The sequence below is a fragment of the Ischnura elegans genome, chromosome 11 (assembly GCF_921293095.1).
Source record: "Ischnura elegans chromosome 11, ioIscEleg1.1, whole genome shotgun sequence".
NCBI lineage: Eukaryota > Metazoa > Arthropoda > Insecta > Odonata > Coenagrionidae > Ischnura > Ischnura elegans.
The window spans coordinates 24,220,022-24,239,624 of NC_060256.1; the positions used below are offsets into that span (position 1 = coordinate 24,220,022).

Genomic DNA, 19,603 nt, shown 5'->3' on the forward strand with positions numbered 1-19,603 from the left:
TCATAGAAAATAACTGAAAGGCTAGTTCACAGGTGATAGCTCACAAAACAACCGTATGAAACTTCGGTTTTTGGAATAATCATATTATAAAATTATACAACTATACGTATCATTATACCTATTTTGCCTTCTTAAATATATGAAATAAGACCGTGATCACCGTCGTACGTACGTCAAATATTGAACTATGAACTTCTAAAGATGCCAGCTGCAGTTGCACTCCTTGTAAATCGAGGATCAACAAGACTCGGAATAATTGTCGAGGCCTACGTCGCCTCGATTTTTTTCCGTCTGGCGCGGCCTCGAAACGGCGACAATAAGCTTCGTGAATTGCAACTTACGGAAACGTCGAGGCTTGAACGTCGCCGCCTCGACATTTTCGAGGATTCGACAATATCGAGGCCTTCGTGAATAAGGCCCCTGATTCCAAATGGAATCAGTGGCCTTTTTGAAAGCAATGATTTCCGTTCTAACTGAAGTTTCATTTAAATAGTATACAGGTTTAAAACAACATAAAATTTGTAAATAATGTACAAATTACATTGTTAAATTATCAATTTATTTAATAAAACAAATTTTTGAACTTCATGTAGATTACATATTACCTTTTACATGAAATACAGGGGACAAATATATCATTTTACATGAAAAGTTTTGAAACAGTTTTTTTCGTTGGAGAAGCACAATGGTAAGTTGCATTTCTCGCACTTCACTCGCGTATAACTTTTTATGCACAATTTACATCTATTTTTAGTATTTACATGCAAAGGCCAATGATCAATCCCATCGAATCGAACATCGGCCACCGGCCGTGGTGTAAAAGTTCTTTTCGCCACTCCTTTTCCCTCCACACTCGGTGATGAAGATGGTCTTCCTCTCTTATTAGAGATATTGGGACCAAAGTAGAGTAATGCATGAGCTACAGATAATTTGAACTCAATCAAGGGCATATATTTTTCTTTCAATTGCTCACAATGTCTGCGGTATAACAGCCAAGCATTTACAACACTGAGGTCGATGAAGTGAAAAATCACCCTGAGGTAATAACGCTTCCCTTTGAGGTTTGTTCTGTAAAGTTCCAGAAGCATATCTTGTTTATCGACTCCTCCCATATGCTTATTGTACGCACGAACAATATTTGGCTGTGGCACGTCTATGTACCTTTTTTCTGCTACAGACCAGCGTCGAACATTTTCCACAGGATGAGCCCCAACAAAGTTGGAAATTAAATACACTGGTTTATTGTCCAGCCATTTCAAAACAAACGTATTTTCACTTTTCTCAAGTCTATAATCAAAGCTACCCCTCCCTTGTTTTTTCAACTCCTTGTCACTTTTCAAAGTGCATTGCCCTAGCCTATTTCTACGGATAGTTCCTGCAGCTAAAATACCATCTTTCCTTAGTTGCGAGAATAGTTTAGGCGAGGAAAACCAGTTATCACAATATAATTTGAAATTTTTGTGCTTAGGGATATTTTCTGCTAGCCGAATGACAATATCACCACTGATTCCAAGACCAGATTCTTTTACATTAGTTTGCTTGCCCAGATAAATTTCAAAATCATACACAAATCCGCTAACCCCTGCACGAGCAAAAACCTTCACTCCCCACTTGTGTGGTTTGCTTTTCATATACTGCTTCAATGCTGTATGAGCTTTCAAAGGAATCATAAATTCATCCACTGAATTATGCTCTTCCGGTTCCACTTTCAGGAAGTTTTTCCTTAGAGCATTTAAAAATGGCCGGATTTTGAACAGTTTATCGTAAGCAGGATCATCACGGGACAACATATTGTCATTATTATTAAAATGTAGATTACCTCGCAAAGTTTTGAATCTATTGCGAGACATGACATCTGCAATTTGACCATATCGCGACTTTTCACTCCAGAACATGGAGTAACTTGGCATTGTGACAATGCTCATAATCATATGAATTCCTAGGAGCTGATGTATTTCTTTGCCATTAGTGTTTACATTTTGGCATTTTTCCTGCACTGAATAGAGATTAGTTTGCTCTACAATATTACTTATCATATATCATTATCAACAAAAAGCTTGAAATATGAAAATGGGGTGCTAATTTCATCAGGAGGTGGTGAAAATTGAGAGTCACATGAGGAATCAACATAACCTAGGTCTTCATAAGTCCATAATGACCTATTTACTTTTCTCTGCGATTGGTTCATTAGATGCGGATAACGTTGTGCCAAAGGCATGTCATCATCATCACTATCATCACTACACTTATTTACTTCAAAAGCAAGTCCGACATCAGGGATGTTCGGAAAACCCTGTACCTCGGTATTCATAACGTCAGGTCCGACTGCTTCTCTATTCAAAAGCCAATCCGGGTTTTCCTCTGAGATGTCTTCATCATCTGAGATGTCAATATCAGAGATGTCACCTTCTAAAATGTACACTATTTCCTTAGTCGTCAATGATGTCGCCATCGTCTGAAATGGAAATGATTCGGTGAAAATAAAATCTATTTTCCAAAATCCCTGTGGCTTTACTAAACATAAATACACTGAAAAAACAATTAGACAATTCCGTTCATGAGATATTCAATTAACACGTTCCGTCAATTCTAATTCGTATTTAAAATACCAACTATTTCGTTGGATCTCAACTAATGAGCTTACTTTCAGTAAAATGATGCTTTGCAAACTCGGTCAAACTTAACACATACATCTGGGCCACTGATTCCAAATGGAATCATGTTATATTTTATAAAATTACAAAGACATTTCCTCTCGCAGAAGCTTAAAATCTCTTATAATCAATGTCAAACAATGTCGAAAGAGCTCTTAATTTTTATGGTCAAAATACTGCACTTACCTCCGTTTTTCATTCATGTAAAACTCCGCCGATGAACTCCGAAGAATACTCACAAGCACATGTGCAGCAATCTTCATCAATAGCTGAAGATCGTATTTATTCTTGAACGGCGAGTCATAAAACCTGGTGGTGGCACTATGTACTACGGCCGCTAACGCTAAATAGAGTCCGCGGGGGATTTGAATTGATGCTCGAAGCAGGAAAGCGACGTGATTCCATTTGGACTCACTGGACCGGAAAGGGTTAAATAAAGGAGGTTTGATATAATTATCTTCTTACCCAATACATTGATAATAGATTCAAATGAGAAAAAAATCACTCGGAAATATGTTCAGGTAAGGCGAAAAATTTATTAAACTTTAAAACTAAATGAAGATGTACACAAATCAGGGTTATTACAGTTAGTACAGCGGCAATAGCAAATAGTAGAACATAAAAGTTTAATAAAGAAGACAAAATTCTGCTTGAAAATGGACATTTTTGGGGAAAAGTGGAAAGAGAAATTCCTTTCACCGACATCTAGCTGTTCTGGTTAAAATAGAGCCTGATGTATAAATGTTAGAATCGATTCAATTTGGATCAGACGAGGACAATGAATTTTCAACAACCATGTTAACGAGTACAAATGTAAGAGAAACACATGTAAAAGCATGTCTTATATTGAGAAAATCATGGAGTATCAATGGGGGATCGATCATAACGACGTATTTTCCACTTGAATGACGATGACGATGATATTTTGATTAAAAGACCTCCAAAATACCTGCGAAGGGTCATAAATGTTCGCACGATATGAAACCATTGGATCTTTTGTAGGCCCGCGCAACGTGCAATAAAAACCGCGGGAGGTGGCCATAAAATTCCCGATAATAGTCAGATTCACCATATAATGGCCGTGGAAACGTTAGGAGTTGGATCGTTGACGACCTTTTTTGGAACGACGAATGTCAAACCTATCGGAAAGAATCTCACAAATAAGCAGAGCAAACGGCGCACCCACTTGTACATGCTCGTTCTCTATTTGAGGCAGTAATTACCTGACTGCCACGCATTTCGCTTGATCTTTTACCATCCACCAGGCAATTTGATTTATCGAGCAAATAAAACGTCAATCGCCGAGCTCATTACTTTGGAAATTAACGTCATTACACGCCCGTGGATGATTTAATGTGCCATTTGTTTGCGAAAATTTGGCACGGAAATTACTCCCCGCGCTCATCGTGTTGTAGTGAAGAAAACGCAAAAAAAAGCGTTTTGTTTTTCCGACTTGTGAATATTCATGAAGTTTATTCAATATTTACTACCAACCGCAGGGTTTTTGCTCCACTACAACTGAATAATTATCTCAAAATGAGAGTTTAGATAATATTGTCGGATCACTTTCGAAAATTATATTTATCGCCGTAAATGAGATGAATATTGCGTATAGAGGAGTGTATACAGAAGTCAACAATGTATTGAAAATTTTTATTCAAGTCTGCCTGCCATTGATACTATATCTCGTTTGTTTTTACGTTTAACTTCCCCGCTTGTTTGGTGAGACCTGCCTTACAGATAATATGTATCGGGGAATATGCAGATACAGACATTGGGATTCATCAATGCGTTAACCAGGCATGTAAACATAACATAAGGTGGCATTTGAACAAAAAAAGATGAAGAAACGTTATTTACAAGATGTATCATGATATATTTACTACGATAACTTGTTAATTCTATCACGCAATTTGCATAGCAACGAAATTTGCGCTTTCATTTCCATGAACTACGCAATGGCTCACTTGCATTGCGACGGTTTGACACGCATTGATCAAGCATTATTATCGTTTTTTAGCACTAAAAGCTCACTTTATACGAGCATTACTACTTCACCAAAACTTTATGATACATTATCTTCTAGAATAAAAAGGCCTGATTATCATTCAATGTATTCAATACATTAATCAATCAACCAACGGAACAATTTGGGCCGCGGCATATAAATATAACCAGCATGGTCGACACGCTTTTTTCTCGCAAACATATATTATAAACTACACAATGGCTACTTTTTATGTAGATATTTTAGGGAGATACATACAAAGCGCATATACATAGTTTTAATATGAAATAATTTGATTCTGTGACAAAGTGAAACTTCTAAATTGATTACCTTATCGTATTCACGGGATGTAATGATTCATTTTTATAAGCAAGATGAACTCAGTGTTGACGTTCCTTTCACTGATTTTAGCATTGAAAACGTGCCCCAATGTCCCGTGAAGATGAAACCTCTTGCTGACATGATTTGCAGAAGTTGTAAGACAAATATTGGATATGTAACCGGGAGTTTGAGGACTGAACTACTGCACGGCAAAGTTCCGGCTCCGACTCGGCGTTTCGAACAGCGGAAGGGTTCGAGATGAGTTCAAGTCCGTGGGGCGTAACGAACGAACAGCAGCGAATGGATATCGATCGATACAGATACAGTGATTGCCCGCATGAGAGCACCCATCCAATAGACACGCGTAATAATGAAAGATCCATCCATTTCTACCCGGGGAGAGTCATTTTTTTTTCATTCTCCTTTTCTCAACTAGTTTCCATTTTTTTTAGCTTCTATCGACTGAGTCACCAATGGAAATTTGATTTACTGACAATTAGCAATAATATAGCCAGTAGCTCAGTCAGATGCCATGGACAACTAGAAATTCGAGAGGGAGTTAATTATTGTTTTATTTTAAAAATTATTTCTGTACCACCGAAGACAAAAACAGCATCACTGGCCTTTTACATCGGGGATTTTAACTTTAAAATCAAAAGTAGGTACATAAAAACCGTGCCCTGGACATGAGAATCCTACCACGGCGGTATTAAAACCCGCGACCTCTTGTGTGGTAGGACTTTACTCCACCGCTACCGAGGCCAATCTTAAAATAATGGTATTTAAATAGTCTGCCATTTAAGGTAGTATTCCATTTCCAGTAATATCATTATTTTACCTCTCAATATTTAATATAACTATCCACTGCAAAACATTTACATCCCTTTATTAAAGAAAAAGGTAATAAAAAATTATTTCTTTTCTGCGAGCGGTAAGGCACAGGTCAAAGCTAGAGAAAAACATATATGAATCATTTTAGGGTGAATGAAAATGTTAACAGATACACACTACATGAAAAAAGAAAGAGTAGAGGTTTTGAATTACAGCTAAGATCAATTGACACCAACTGGAGTAGAACATGAACACGCAATAATGATAAATGACTTTAGTAATCGGTTCATTGGAAGTTTTTAATTACATTGAGGAATCGAAAATTAAGAGCAGGCTCTTAAGATTTTCGAGTCTTGCTTTTTGCAGTATTTTTATTTAGCGATGCCATTTTTGGTATTCAAATTCATGAACTACCAATAATCACCATTTAGATTATTTGGGAAGTGAATGATTGAAAAAAATTAAAGCATGGTTGATCAGCTCTAAAAAATCCATCAGATCCCGGTATCGGTACTTTGAATAAGTAGAACAAAGTTTGGTGCAGGATGTTTTTTTTCTCTTTTTAAAAGCGACTTTCATTAGTAGGGAATATATTTACGCATGATTTCAAACGTTTCGCCTTATACATTTCTGCGGGTCAATTCATCTCTTAAAATCGCTTAATTCGAAATAAAATTTCATGAAATTTTTTCCTTCATCTTCAAATATTATTACGCTTGGGTAAATTAACGATTAATGATTATTTATTATGCAAGAGTTATTACGCAAAAAAAGTTGAAATACTGAAAACTAAGGAATAAAAGAAATTTAAATGCGAAAATATAATACTAATTTTTGAATTGATAGACTATAATCAATTCAGATATTGAAAGATATATTAGTAGGATATGGAGCACCCGTTCCTTTTATATTTTAAGCTTCATCTAATGAAAGCCAAATAAAATATTAGCCTAGCAATATATTTACCTACTCAATAAATATTTGAATATTGATCTCTTTATGCGATTCTCCTTAATTATTGAATGAATTTCCTATTTCAGTCTGGAGTAATTTTTTGCTCCCTAGCTTTGTTGAATTCGAATATTTCAAATAACGGTGAATGTTTGTCGACTAAATTCTGACCAATAAAGCAAAAAATGAGGGTATTTACTGAACAAGATGAATGTAAGGAAAATTATATTGGCGAAAAACTTGAGGAGCTAAATTCAAGAAGTAAGAGTTAATTAAAACATGATCTTAGGCTTTCGCCGTTGATTGTGGAAGGACATTTTCAATTCCTAGTAGTAAGAATGGCTTAGTCAAAGATGTCGACACATGAAATCTTACCCCCGACATTTTTATGCCTGTAAATCAGCTATGCAAGGCTGTATGTGCAGAAATAAGTGAATTCCAACCCATAAATTTCTAATATTTAACCATCTGACAATTTTAAAGAAACCAATAAATGTACGTAAAGGTATTCAGCATGCTTAGAATGAGAAATAAGCAAAGGTTTTTTCAATGTAAAGTAAATGTTTCTCTCGATATTTTTCTTTGAAATATGTACACATCAATAATGAGCGTTTATCTTTCCATTAACTTTGCATTAGCGTAGATTTTATTGGCAAAATATTTTTTCTGTTACAAATAATAAGGCGACGATAGCATGGGAATGACTAATAGGTATTTTATTCACAATAAATTGTAGTGCTGTTAACAGTAAGTGTAAAAAATACTTAATTCTAAAATTTTGAGTATATTGCAAAATCCTGACGGAAAAAATAAACAGTTTGTCAAATATAACCTAATTCAAGCAACTAAAACTGTCAGGTGATAAAAATTCATTTTGATAAAGACGTTGAAAGACTGCTCGATAGCATATGAGTAGTTACAAAATCATTTAGCAAACATCAAGCCACATCCGAAGTCTTAAAGGTTTTAAAACTGAAGAAAGTTTTCTCGAGCAATCTGTATATCATTTTCAGACTGCAGCCAGTAAGCCTTCCCCTTAGAGTTTAGCGTGACACAAAGCGGTGTTACTGCGGTGACGACCAGACTTCCAATTTCACGCTAAAAGTCGAGAGCTGGTGGGTAGCTACGCGCCAGACTGTGATAAACCCGGCTCCGCTAATGGAAAAAGAGATGATGAGCTCGTTGGAATGAACAGAAGAAAATGAACTCGGAATCCACGATATCCGGAGCGTATGACTATGAGAATCGATTTCATCACGGAGCCAGCTCGGATTACATTTTACGGTAGGCGTTACTCACATCCTTATCATCTAGTTGCTTAAAGCGTAACGTTTTTCATAAAGTGTTATTTTAATTAGTCATTCGACAGGATAATATAATTATGCTGTTTTTATAGGTTTACACACAATCCCGCATCCTCCCTTTATTGAGGTGTTAGGGGAGGTGTTTTGACCTCAAACTGTCGGATAATTAACCTGAAATTAAATATTTAGGAGAAAACAACCAATATTTGGTTCTAATGTGATTTTTTCCTCGTCGTTTTGAAATAAATTCCGCATGCATCCAATGAAATTATATCCTTTTGAAAACAAAATTCGATTTTATCACCAGTGGTGAAAGTAGACACCAACTGGATAACTTTTTCACTATCATTTTGATTTAAAAGACGAGTCACTTAAGAACTGCAAGAGCGGAAAAATGAATAAATTATTCATTTCAAATTCTCTCCTTCTTTTTCAAAATATTTCAAAAGGAGTAATTTTGTCAAAATACCTAAGTTCACAGTATATCAATGAAATGCGTAATTAATCCTGAAATGCCAATATGCTTAACTTTTCTGTGTCAGCGCAACTGACAAAATAAGGAAATTATACATAAATTTCAGATCTAATCAAATAATCAGCTACGAATTCTCTGATTTGGTAACTATTTGCAGTTAAAGCTATTCGAGGGGATTGAAATCTGTTTTAATTTCGATCGATCAAACTTCTCCCCTAAACAAACCCCTAAGTAAGTGACGGATTTTAAGTGTGATATCACTGCTTTTTTGTTTTCCAATGGTAAGAAAAGCCGATTGAAGAGAAATAGCGGTGTCCAAAGACCTCCACCACCACGTGATTTCGAGCAAGGCGCAGCCGAGAAAGTATGAATCCATGAAATCTTTTAAAGGCTTTATTAGCCCACTACGACCTTACGATTGGGGTATTTTTACGAAGCATGGGAAAGAATTTCTATCACCCAAAAAAGCCCTCAAAAACTCTGGGTCTTACTCCGAACCCCAATACGGTCGTATCCGTAACTATTGCGGAAGATGGAACATATGTCCTCCTCTCTTCGGGGGATCACATATTTCGCGGCAACTAGACTCCACCCTCGCCTCTTTCTTTTTCCTCATCCCCTTCTCTCGTGGGCGTCGAAGGGGTTGGGAAAAGGGTTGGGAGAAGTTAAGGGTGGAAGGAGCCGATGAAGACCCAAGAGGAGAGATAAAAGTTGTACCTCTCCAAAAAAGAACAAGGGGACGGGACCAATACTCTCCCGACCCAAGCGACGCCCCCTTCATCGCTTCATCGATTGGCCTCCGCCTGGGTGCCAATGCGATATTGCCATGCATTGGCTGCGATGCTCGGAAGGAATCGAGTTTCGATACTGAGCCATGCATCAGATTTCAATACGAGTTGCACTATGTTACCTACATGTAGAGTACATATAAAATGTTTTCTAAGGCAAAACTGGCTAATAAACCCATTTATGATGTTAGTAAAATTAGACATTGCAATATTTCCACTGATTTTTATTGTGACACTACGCGTTTCGCCGTTACAAGCAACATTATCATCTTCGTTAAAACTTTCGCGGGTGCTCGTCATTATGAAACTTTTGTGTGTAGAGGGTTTTGCAGACTAATTGACGCGGCGACATAGCCCAAACGTTTTTAATCAAAATAACAATATCATCATTATCTTGATAATGTTGTTTGTAACGACGAAACGACGAAACGCGCGAATAAAACTCAGTGGAAAAATTGCAATGTCTAATTTTAAAAATATTAAGAACTTCCACCATATCGTGCCTCACATAATACAAGATATACCGTTTATGATGAGTGATTGCTTGCAAATTCAACCATTGACAGTCAAACATTATGATACCACATGTACATTTTCTAATTGCATCCCTAACCGCCGACGAAATGACCAATATGTTACGATATTCCGTATTGGAATGGAGGAATCGGTACAAAGAGTATTTATAGATACTAAAATGAATCCTGGAAATATTGAAAAGAAAAACTAGGTATTTATTTTTCAAATCATGCCCCAAAAATAATAAAAAGTAACTGATAGTTAAGACAGCTAAACGAGGCAAACGTCAGCACAAATTATGGCTTGACATTGGTATGTATCATACGGTGGATCTCCAAATGTCTGCCAATCACTCGGATTCACCTTGTCGTAAACAAAAATCCCAGTAAATGATCTACAATTACGGATAATTATTGTGCTATTTCATACTGCTTTACGTGCATTTGTCATAATACCTCTCTGAATCCATGTAAATCAATATTTATATTTACCATATTATACCTAATGGTTTGTGGCGCTACTTCATGAAACCTTTTTCGCAATTTTATAATATTTCTTGGAGTTTATGTCAATGTAAAACAAGTTATAGCCAACGTTTCTATTTATTTTAAATCATCCTCAGGGCTATGAAAGAAAAAAACATGAACAATATAAAATACGATATACAATATTTTTACATTAAAATGTTACGATCGCGTTTTTTATACAGTATATAATTTAAAGTATACACATAGGTATATATACACATTCTTTCATAGCCCTGGGGATGATTTAAAATAAATCGAAACGTTGGCTATAACTTGTTTTACATTGGCCTAAACTCCAAGAAATGTTGTAAAATGTATTAAACAAGGTCAAAAATAGAAGAGAAAAAAATAATAATTATAATTTTCACAATGTAATTAATAACTTAAAATTTTGATATCACACAAAAAATTTATTAGCAGCCGAAGTAAAAGTTCCATGAAAAACTGCTAAAGGGTCTCGTGATATGAATCACCAGCTTAACCCTCACCAACTGGCAACAAAACATGAGAAGACCCTCCTCAAACATACCTGCCCCTAACTGAGTACTATGCATATTTATGTGAAGTGATATTTTTTATTTTTAGCTGAAGATGGCGGGAACATTGAAAGCAGTTTTTTAAAAATTTTTTACGGTAGAACACAAAGTGAAATTATTCATTTTATTTTGTTTCAATATAAAAGTAAATAAAAGAAAGGTATAGCAAAATTTACTACCAACAGTACTTAAAAGAACTATCTCAATTAATAATGTTTAAGTAGAGTAGCTTGTACTCATAATCAAAGAGTTAAAACGAGTCGTAAGATAAACCGTGCAATAAGTGCCTTAAGTAGAAGAATAAAGCAAAGAAAATTCCGGAGTAGAACCAGCTTCTGATTCCCCTATTGTATAGATTTTGCAGCTTGAACTTTGCCATTGTGATTCAAGGGCTTCTCAAATGGTAAATAGAAGCATAATTACTCTTATAACTGAAATTGATCTACTTAAGGTAGACAGTCGTTGTAAAAATCTGGATTATCAGAATATCTTCGACGTATTCTAGCTAATCCTAAAAGATTTTGGGAAAAATCGTTAAATTTAATCCAATAGATATTGTTTAAAATTGCATCTTTAATATTTGTTTGTTTAAATAAGTGAATAAAATAAGCTAATCAATTTCAATAGCTATATGGTGGGTTTTTGACATATTAAATCTCATTTTAAAGCCGACTAAGCCATACACGCTAAGCATCTGGAAATCCTTTTCTTTAGGCTCGTTCTACCCGCAACCTTACCGTCTCTGACGTCGAATATCTTCACAGCCCTGAGGCTATCTTGCTCTTTTATTCCGTATTCGAACTGCTCTGGCGAGTCGCGCACAGGCCTACACTACTTCGGGAGTGGTATTGAGCTGAGCCCGCCACTAATAACCAAGACCTTGCACCCAACGCTGTTCTCTCCAGGCGAATTCTTCGCCTCCGGCACTCAGGTCGTATCGCTCTGTCGCAATATCAAGAGCCGCTCCTCGCTGGGGCTGCAATACGCACGAGCTCATTGCACACTCTGCAATACTCCAAACACCGATCCCAACACCAGAAATAAAACACATGCTCATTACATTTACTTCTGAAAAATGATCGAAGCTACGTTACCTTTACTTAAGAGGCCAAAAAACAATATAAACTATTGAATAGGGGAGTCAAGCAAATTTAACAAGAGTTTCGGTTTTGTGTCTTAAAAATTGAGAGACAGATTTAAAAAACGGTTTCTTAGTTTCAGAGAAACAGGGTTCATGGTATGATAGCATGAAATGCACATTAAAAAGAATTCATTTTCCAGGATCGAAAATCCTTTTATCTTACTTTGATTCTTTGTCGGCTTTTCACAGAAAACTTTTTCATAAGTACCTACTTCACCTAAACTCTTCTGTTAACAATCGCTTGACCATCAACAATTTAGAATATTCATTTCTTTTTTGATAACATAAAGCTGATATGGATGCAATTTAAACCAAATACTTTTAGCAAAGACAATACAATGCCCTCGTTTTCATGGCACTAAGCTAAATTGACGTACGGCATCAAATGATATTATAATATAGAAGTGTTTTTAATTCATGGGAAATACCACTGATTTATTAATTACAGCTTCAGTCTAAAGGCTTCTTACTTCTTAGCATTTAGTGCAGAAGTCAGCTAGCGATTATAAACCGATTTAGTCAATTTTCGCTATTGAGTCATTGCTTAGTAATAATATGGCATGCCAGCTCAAAACTCTTTATGGTATTTCCAGAGCCCACAAATACCGAGAGATATTGCAATTGTAACCACTGCAATACGCGGGAACTTAGCATCTCATATCTTCTCTTATTCTATGATTGAATACCCACCATATCAACTTTTACTCGCTACAAGAAAATGTACGTCGATTCGTACGTAAGAATCGGTACTACAAAAAAAGGGCAGGAATTTGTTTGATGATTATCTATAAGATACGTCTAATTGGCTTATTTCTATATGCAGTATGGAATTCAAAATATTGTAATTTTTTGCGCTCTCGAAATAATTAAAAAAAAATCACTCGTGGCTGTAGGATACGGGACTTATAGGACACAATATGTCTTTGACGTGATAAGAAGTTTGGAGAGGGAAGGTGAAGGGTGAAAGGCATTAGCGTCAGTCAACTCTCGACGAAAGATACCAAAGGGATAACAAAGAACCGCTCCATAATGCAATGAGTCCTGTGCTATAACACAAAACTCTCAACACCCTAAAGAAAGCGAGATTATGCCTAATATAAAAAATCTCAAGCATTACCGGGATATAAACTCGAGCTGTCAGGATGAGAGGCCAACACTCTAGAAACCATACAAATTTAAATCCTTCTACCCCAATCAATAAGTTGTTAGATAGACGTGACTGGGTAAGCTAAAAATTTATTTTTATAAAAAACTAAATCATAAAAAATAGGCGCATTAAGCCCAAAAAAGCTGAATTGCAGTAAAATTACGTTAAATAATAAATTTACAGCATCAAAGAACTACTTACGGTACGAGCAAAATTATATTGCTATTTATTGGGAAGAACTTCAGCGTTTTAAATGTCCAACTGGTTCCTTATGGGTATACGATTCTCATTAAGTCAAAGGAATTTTTAATAATGACATGCATAATTGATGCACTCATAAAATGTTTATTTTCACCATAATATATATCCTTTTTCCCGAAAAGTTAAACTCAATCCTATATTAGATTGTTGTACGAAAATCCTGCAAAATGTTGCAGAAAATAATTCCATAGGAAATAAAGGGCAAAAAATATATATTTGTACCATTCCATTGGTTAATCTTTGCTTAAGCATGAATGAATATATAAACTGCATAATAATGCCTTTGAATAAAGCCAGCAGTGAGAAAAGGCATAGAAATTCCCTAATTCAAGAAAAGGGGCATGATAATAACACATCATTTTAATGTCCCTTTTTAGGTTATACATGGATTAGTAGCAGATAGTCTCAATGATTGGAAGCTTTAATTTAATGGTTATTCAAAGAAGTTTTTGTAACCAAAAGGAATGGCTTTCTCTAAAAATAAATAACTTGATCATTTAGGAACCCAATACTATAAAAATTAAACATGTGAGATAGGGGAAATCTAGTGTGATTTCAAAGCAATACGTAAAAACAGTGTTTCATGCAGAATGCATGCCTCACCATAATGATAAACATTCTGAAACCCCGAATATTTCCGTAATTTTTGGCATATAAAAGAGTATTTGATCACGTAAAACATTCTGGATAATTACATTTGATACCACAGTGACGAGTTTGACGGACAAAAAACCTGACCTGACCTGACTCGAAGAAGAACAGTTGTCAGTGACCAGACGCAGCACCACTTCTGGAGGGAGCCAGAGGAAATGTTTTGCAGATGATAAATATTTACTCTGCCGCAAACGGACCTCGCGACTGTATGCGCAGTGACCAGTCACGGTCGCAGTGCGGGCACGACCACGCTTTTGTGAACCTCTGCAGCTAGCCCATGAATAGAATAAAAAAAGAACTCATGGATAGGAATTCCGAAGGCTGTCAGAATGCAACGTGTATGCCAATTACTTTTGCATTCCGTTCTTCCTCGTTCCACTTTTGTTCACCGATCAAGGCCTGATGGGAAATACGTCATAAACTCCGAGGCAAAGAAATGACCAAAGCATGAAATATGAGGAGATAAAAATAGGAAAATGGAGAGAAGAGGTACAGAGACGGGAAATGCATAAAAATAGTTTCTCCGATATGGTACATTAAAAAAATGAATCAGATGGTTAAAGTCTTTTGAAGTTGCTAATAATAACAAGTAAACGACTGTCGGCGCAAAGAAGGTAGAACGCTGAACTTTAAGCTCAAGGTAAAAAATTCCGCCGAATCTCCATAAGGTAGTGTCAAATATCGTTCTACTAATTTTAAATTTGAATGCAACAATGAATCATTAACGATTGTTTAAACGTAAACTTTTAGCTTCTACTGTCGAATGAACGGAGTTAAACACACGAGAAACTATGAAAACGGCGAAACGGTCTTCTTCATCATCTCGTCACAGGAAAAATATTGGAGTGGTGCATTTTTTTGTATTTTCTAAAGAGAGTAGGACTTCTTCACACCGCAAAGGGTTTTTTCAAATTAAATTTTACCTTTATCTCGATTTTTTTAAGTGGCCGAAAAATGTATATTACAATTTCCTAGGTGTAGGAGGGTACATGAATATTGAAGTTACGTATGCCATATTTAAAAAATATTTCCAAACTTTTCGTACAAGAAAATGTTTATATTGTTTATTTTACTTTGTTACTAGGTGAGCAACAGGCACTAATAGCCATGCTAAGTAAACACCTGATTTTTTATAATGCTATGATCATAATGGGTATTACAACACATTAGCAAAAGCAGTTAATACTAAAATGCGGTTTTACAATAATTTATGCTTTGGCGTACTACAGTAGGCTTAAACCCCTCAACCCTATTTGATCACTAGCTGAGCGCTCTACCCGGGAGACTACCGCGCTCCACTGCTGGATGGATACAAAGATATGTGGGCACAGCACTCATGAGATACGTCCATTCCCGGAATCCATTAAATTCCGGGAAGTATGCAAAGAATAATTTTTTAATTTCCCAAACTGACAGCCCACAAATGGTAATTTTAACACAAAAAAACCAAACCTCTCATTTAAACGGGTAGCCTCTGCTCCCATAATCATGCCACCTGCATTTTTTTCTGTGGCCTTAATTTTTCATGAATTATGTTTATTTTTTAACGATAAAATAATTCTTGGAGTATATGCCATATATATATATATATACATAATGCAAAAAAGTTTTTAGCCAACGTTTCAGTTTATTCAAAACCTTCATCGGGGCTTAGTTTTGGACGTTTTTATTTATCAATATCACGTTGACTAACAACTTTTATGCATTATACATATATGACCAACACTCCACGGATTATTTTATCATTAATTGAATGAGGTCAAGATAACACGAAAAAGAATATTTAATTTTTTAATTGGTTCGTACTCGGTCAAATTACAATCTGATAATTTTCGTGCAGAAATGGGGTTATACTACTTTAGATGGTATACAACCAAAAAATGACTCGTTAAACGGTTCTATTTATTTTTAACGGATATGTAATCTAAAATGTGAGGGGTAAGTTTTACTCAATTCCTGCGTAACCGATGCCAGTCAATAAAATCGTGGGCGTCTGCGGGAGGCGGTGGTGGTTGCGCCGTTTGAGGCTTAAAAGAGTGGGAGAGAGAGAGAGAAGCCGTGTGTGAGGAGCAGAGTGATGGGTGGCTATAAAAAAGGGAAAGGACATCAATGGAATGGATATGGGGGGGGGGGTGGGCGTGGATCCATGGGAGACATATCGCCATCGGAAATTGGCAGAAAGAGACTGAAAGGCCATTGGGAGGCGTTAACTTTAGACGCAGAAAAAATAAGAAGGGACACTTTACTCCCTTATTTCTTCTCTTCCCTTCCTCTTTTTTTCTTCTCTCTTTCTCTCGACTTTCCAGCCTCCCCTTCCCTTTTAAAATGAAAAAAGGAAGAGGGTTGAGGGTGGTAGAGATGGAAAGGGAATATTGAGACTGGAAAGACGTAATATTCCTTTCGCCGGAAGAAAAGTAGGGAATGTCTCCGCATTAATATGTCGGGGAACGATCGGGAGGAAATGCTCGTTTTTATACGTAGGAAACCCTTAACGGGGTAATGCCATGGGTTTGCCGTGAGTAACGCAACAAATTGGTACAACGTAACTCGAGAACTTAGCATGCGAGGTGTGTTCAAAAAGTTATGGGAACTTTACTTTCAAAACACATTTATTTATTCATCTAATGTAGCTTCCTTCAGTGCCAATTAGATATTAATTTGACTAGATGTTAAAAACCATGAAATTAACTTTTTCCACGTTTTCATGGGTTGTTGATGTGCTGGGGTGTCCACAGTGAACTAGATGCATCGGATGTATGGAGACCGGAGGTTCGTCATCTTCAACGTTTTCACGGTCATTTTGGAAACGCTTATACCACTCGTAAATTCTTTTGAGTGCAAAGTAAACTCACCAAAGACCTTATTTAATATTCCACACACCTCTTCCTACTTTAGTTACTGACAATTTTTTTGACTTTCAATCATTATTTGATGCATTTATTTTAACAATCGAAAATCGCCGAGTTCATAACAACACGTCTAGCCTTAGTGGCTGCCACAGACAAAGTAAACAATGAATATATCTGAATCTTTTCATGTTCTTCTGGGACAAGTACACGAACATGATCTAAAAAAATGACAATTGGACTCCTAGCCCGCCATATTAATGAGTTCCCATTCGTTTCTGAACATAACTCTTCATCGATAAAACCGCATATAATGTGACTCAATCGTAGTTGGCTCAGCTAGGAAACGTTTTGGCTCTATTACAGGAGTAATAGTGACTTTAAGCCTAACACACCGACAATTTTATCGAATAAGAGTTTAAGTAAAATTGAATGACCTCATTATTGTTCATAACTCATTCATTAGTGAAGTAAAATTCATTAATAAATTTTATTCCCATGTGCAAATCGAAAACTTCCTTGGTGAAGTACCGCTCCATATTGGATGAAAAAACTTTCTTAATTGCTCCGTCCTTATGAAATCATGGCCATTAGTAATATCATCTTCATTTTAACCTTAAGCTATAGGAGGAAATAGATTTTCAATTAATTCACGGAAAGGAAGCAAATAAAAAGAAATAACTGATACCAAATATTTGACCCAGCATAACAGGGCAGTCCAAACTTTCAATTGGACTTCTCATTTTGTTTGAAAGACTTCTTAGCAAAACCTACTTTTTCAGGCAACAATGAAATTGGGTTTCAAGAACACTGGGCACATATCTCAATTCGATGAAATCGGCATAAATGAACGAAGTTTGTAATTACTATAATGGATTTTTTTCATTAATATATGGGATTCACAAATTGAGAACTTTATTTGAATAAAATAAAACAGTTGATTCGGTGTCTTCGAGTAAGGTCTTGAATAATTTTAATGAAAATTTCTCAAGACCTGAAATTTTATTTAATGGCTACTAATTAATATGAGGACATTAATTCGAAGCAAAAAATACATTTAAGGTTTTTGCAATATTTTCTTCAATAATAAAATAATAAAAAATAAATCAGCGGCAAATCAATTAAAACGAGGAGAGCCGACTCGAAGAAAGCAATAAAATTTAATTAATTAAATAATGATAAATTTGTCTTAAATTTAAAATGTCTCATGTTTTTGCGCAAATGTTTTTGCTACCGGAAATATGTAAAATTTCCTTAAATTATCATGTGTTAAATTATTTTTGGCAAGTGAAGTTTCGGTATTTTCCAAGTATATGGCATGAATAAAATTTTTATTATTTTAGGAGGAGTTTATTTTATTCCAAAAAAAATAAATAATACTTTGACTTATGTATTAAAGTTCTTAATATTACATTTTTTTTATTTTAGGATTGAAATATTTCAGATGAAACTCTTATTGTGGAATGAGAAATAAGTTTTCCGCAAAATTTAATATTGTCATGAATGAAAATATCACCCTTAACTTTCATACATTTTTATGAAAATAGGATTCAGTTTGTTTAAGATCATGCAATAATATATTAAAGCTTCATAGAGTTCACAAGAACGAGAAAATATTTTTTTTCAATTGATGGAATACTCTTAGCTGCTGGTATGCCCAGATACATTATAAGTAAGAAGAAGGTATTATTAGGAATAAATTTCCAGTTTCATACGAATAATTTTACAGCGAAGGCAGAAGTTCACTATCAGCAAAGTTGCCTCATAATGATGAAGCTATGCATTTAGAAACCAAAAGGTAATTAAAACACCCTTTTAATTAGTTCCACTTGGATTCTGGGAAATTAAAATGGCTTGGGGGAAGAGTACAAAGCTGGACACAACGCAACCTACTCATCTCAAACATGTGAAATGGAAAGAGTAGCATGGAAAATATCAGACAGAAAACCATTTCTTTAATGAGGCCAGTACACCGTAGAAAAGAGGAGTTTTTCCCATTTCCAATCCAGGATAAATTAATTTGATCTAATTAAAATTTATTTTAACGAGTTATTACACTGCTTTAAAACTGAATGCGTCATTCATACGTGAAAATTAGATCTAAAAAATAAGAACAAGCGAAGAAATATGAAGTGTAAATTTTTAGAAAATTTACCAAATATTCTAAAACGTAAATGGAAGACAAGAACAAGAGCGATTGTAAAAAATTGGCGTCGATGTAATCATTTGAAATTCACAATATTGCTAGAATTTTCCACACGCTCAAAGGCCATTTGGAGTGGCTCATTAATAATCATCTCCGATTATTTGATATCACTTTCAGTCACTTTTCAATTTTATGGGTTATTTCACTGGTTTCAATGTTCGAAATTAACGTCGGGAAATTCTGTACTCAATAAGTAATATCAAATGCTATTGCTATAATTTTCCGGTTAAAATAACGTAAAAGATAAGGGTACAGATGAATAATATGAATATAGCCCTTAATTATCGTTGCATTGCACACGGCCACTTCGGAGGAGTAGAAAATTTTGACATTCCATCAAAACCTTCTACTGCTCTGAAGAAGTTATGTGAATGCATCGAAAATTTCTAAGCACGCTCATTTATTTCATCTGTAACCCTATTTTATTAGTTATTTCA

The 19,603-nt window shown here is 35.4% G+C and overlaps 1 protein-coding gene across 1 annotated transcript in view; it reads right to left on the reverse strand.

Annotated features, from left to right (window-relative positions):
* Window positions 1-19,603, reverse strand: part of LOC124167724 — a 999,415-nt gene that overhangs the window by 314,212 nt on the left and 665,600 nt on the right. The window lies entirely within an intron of this gene.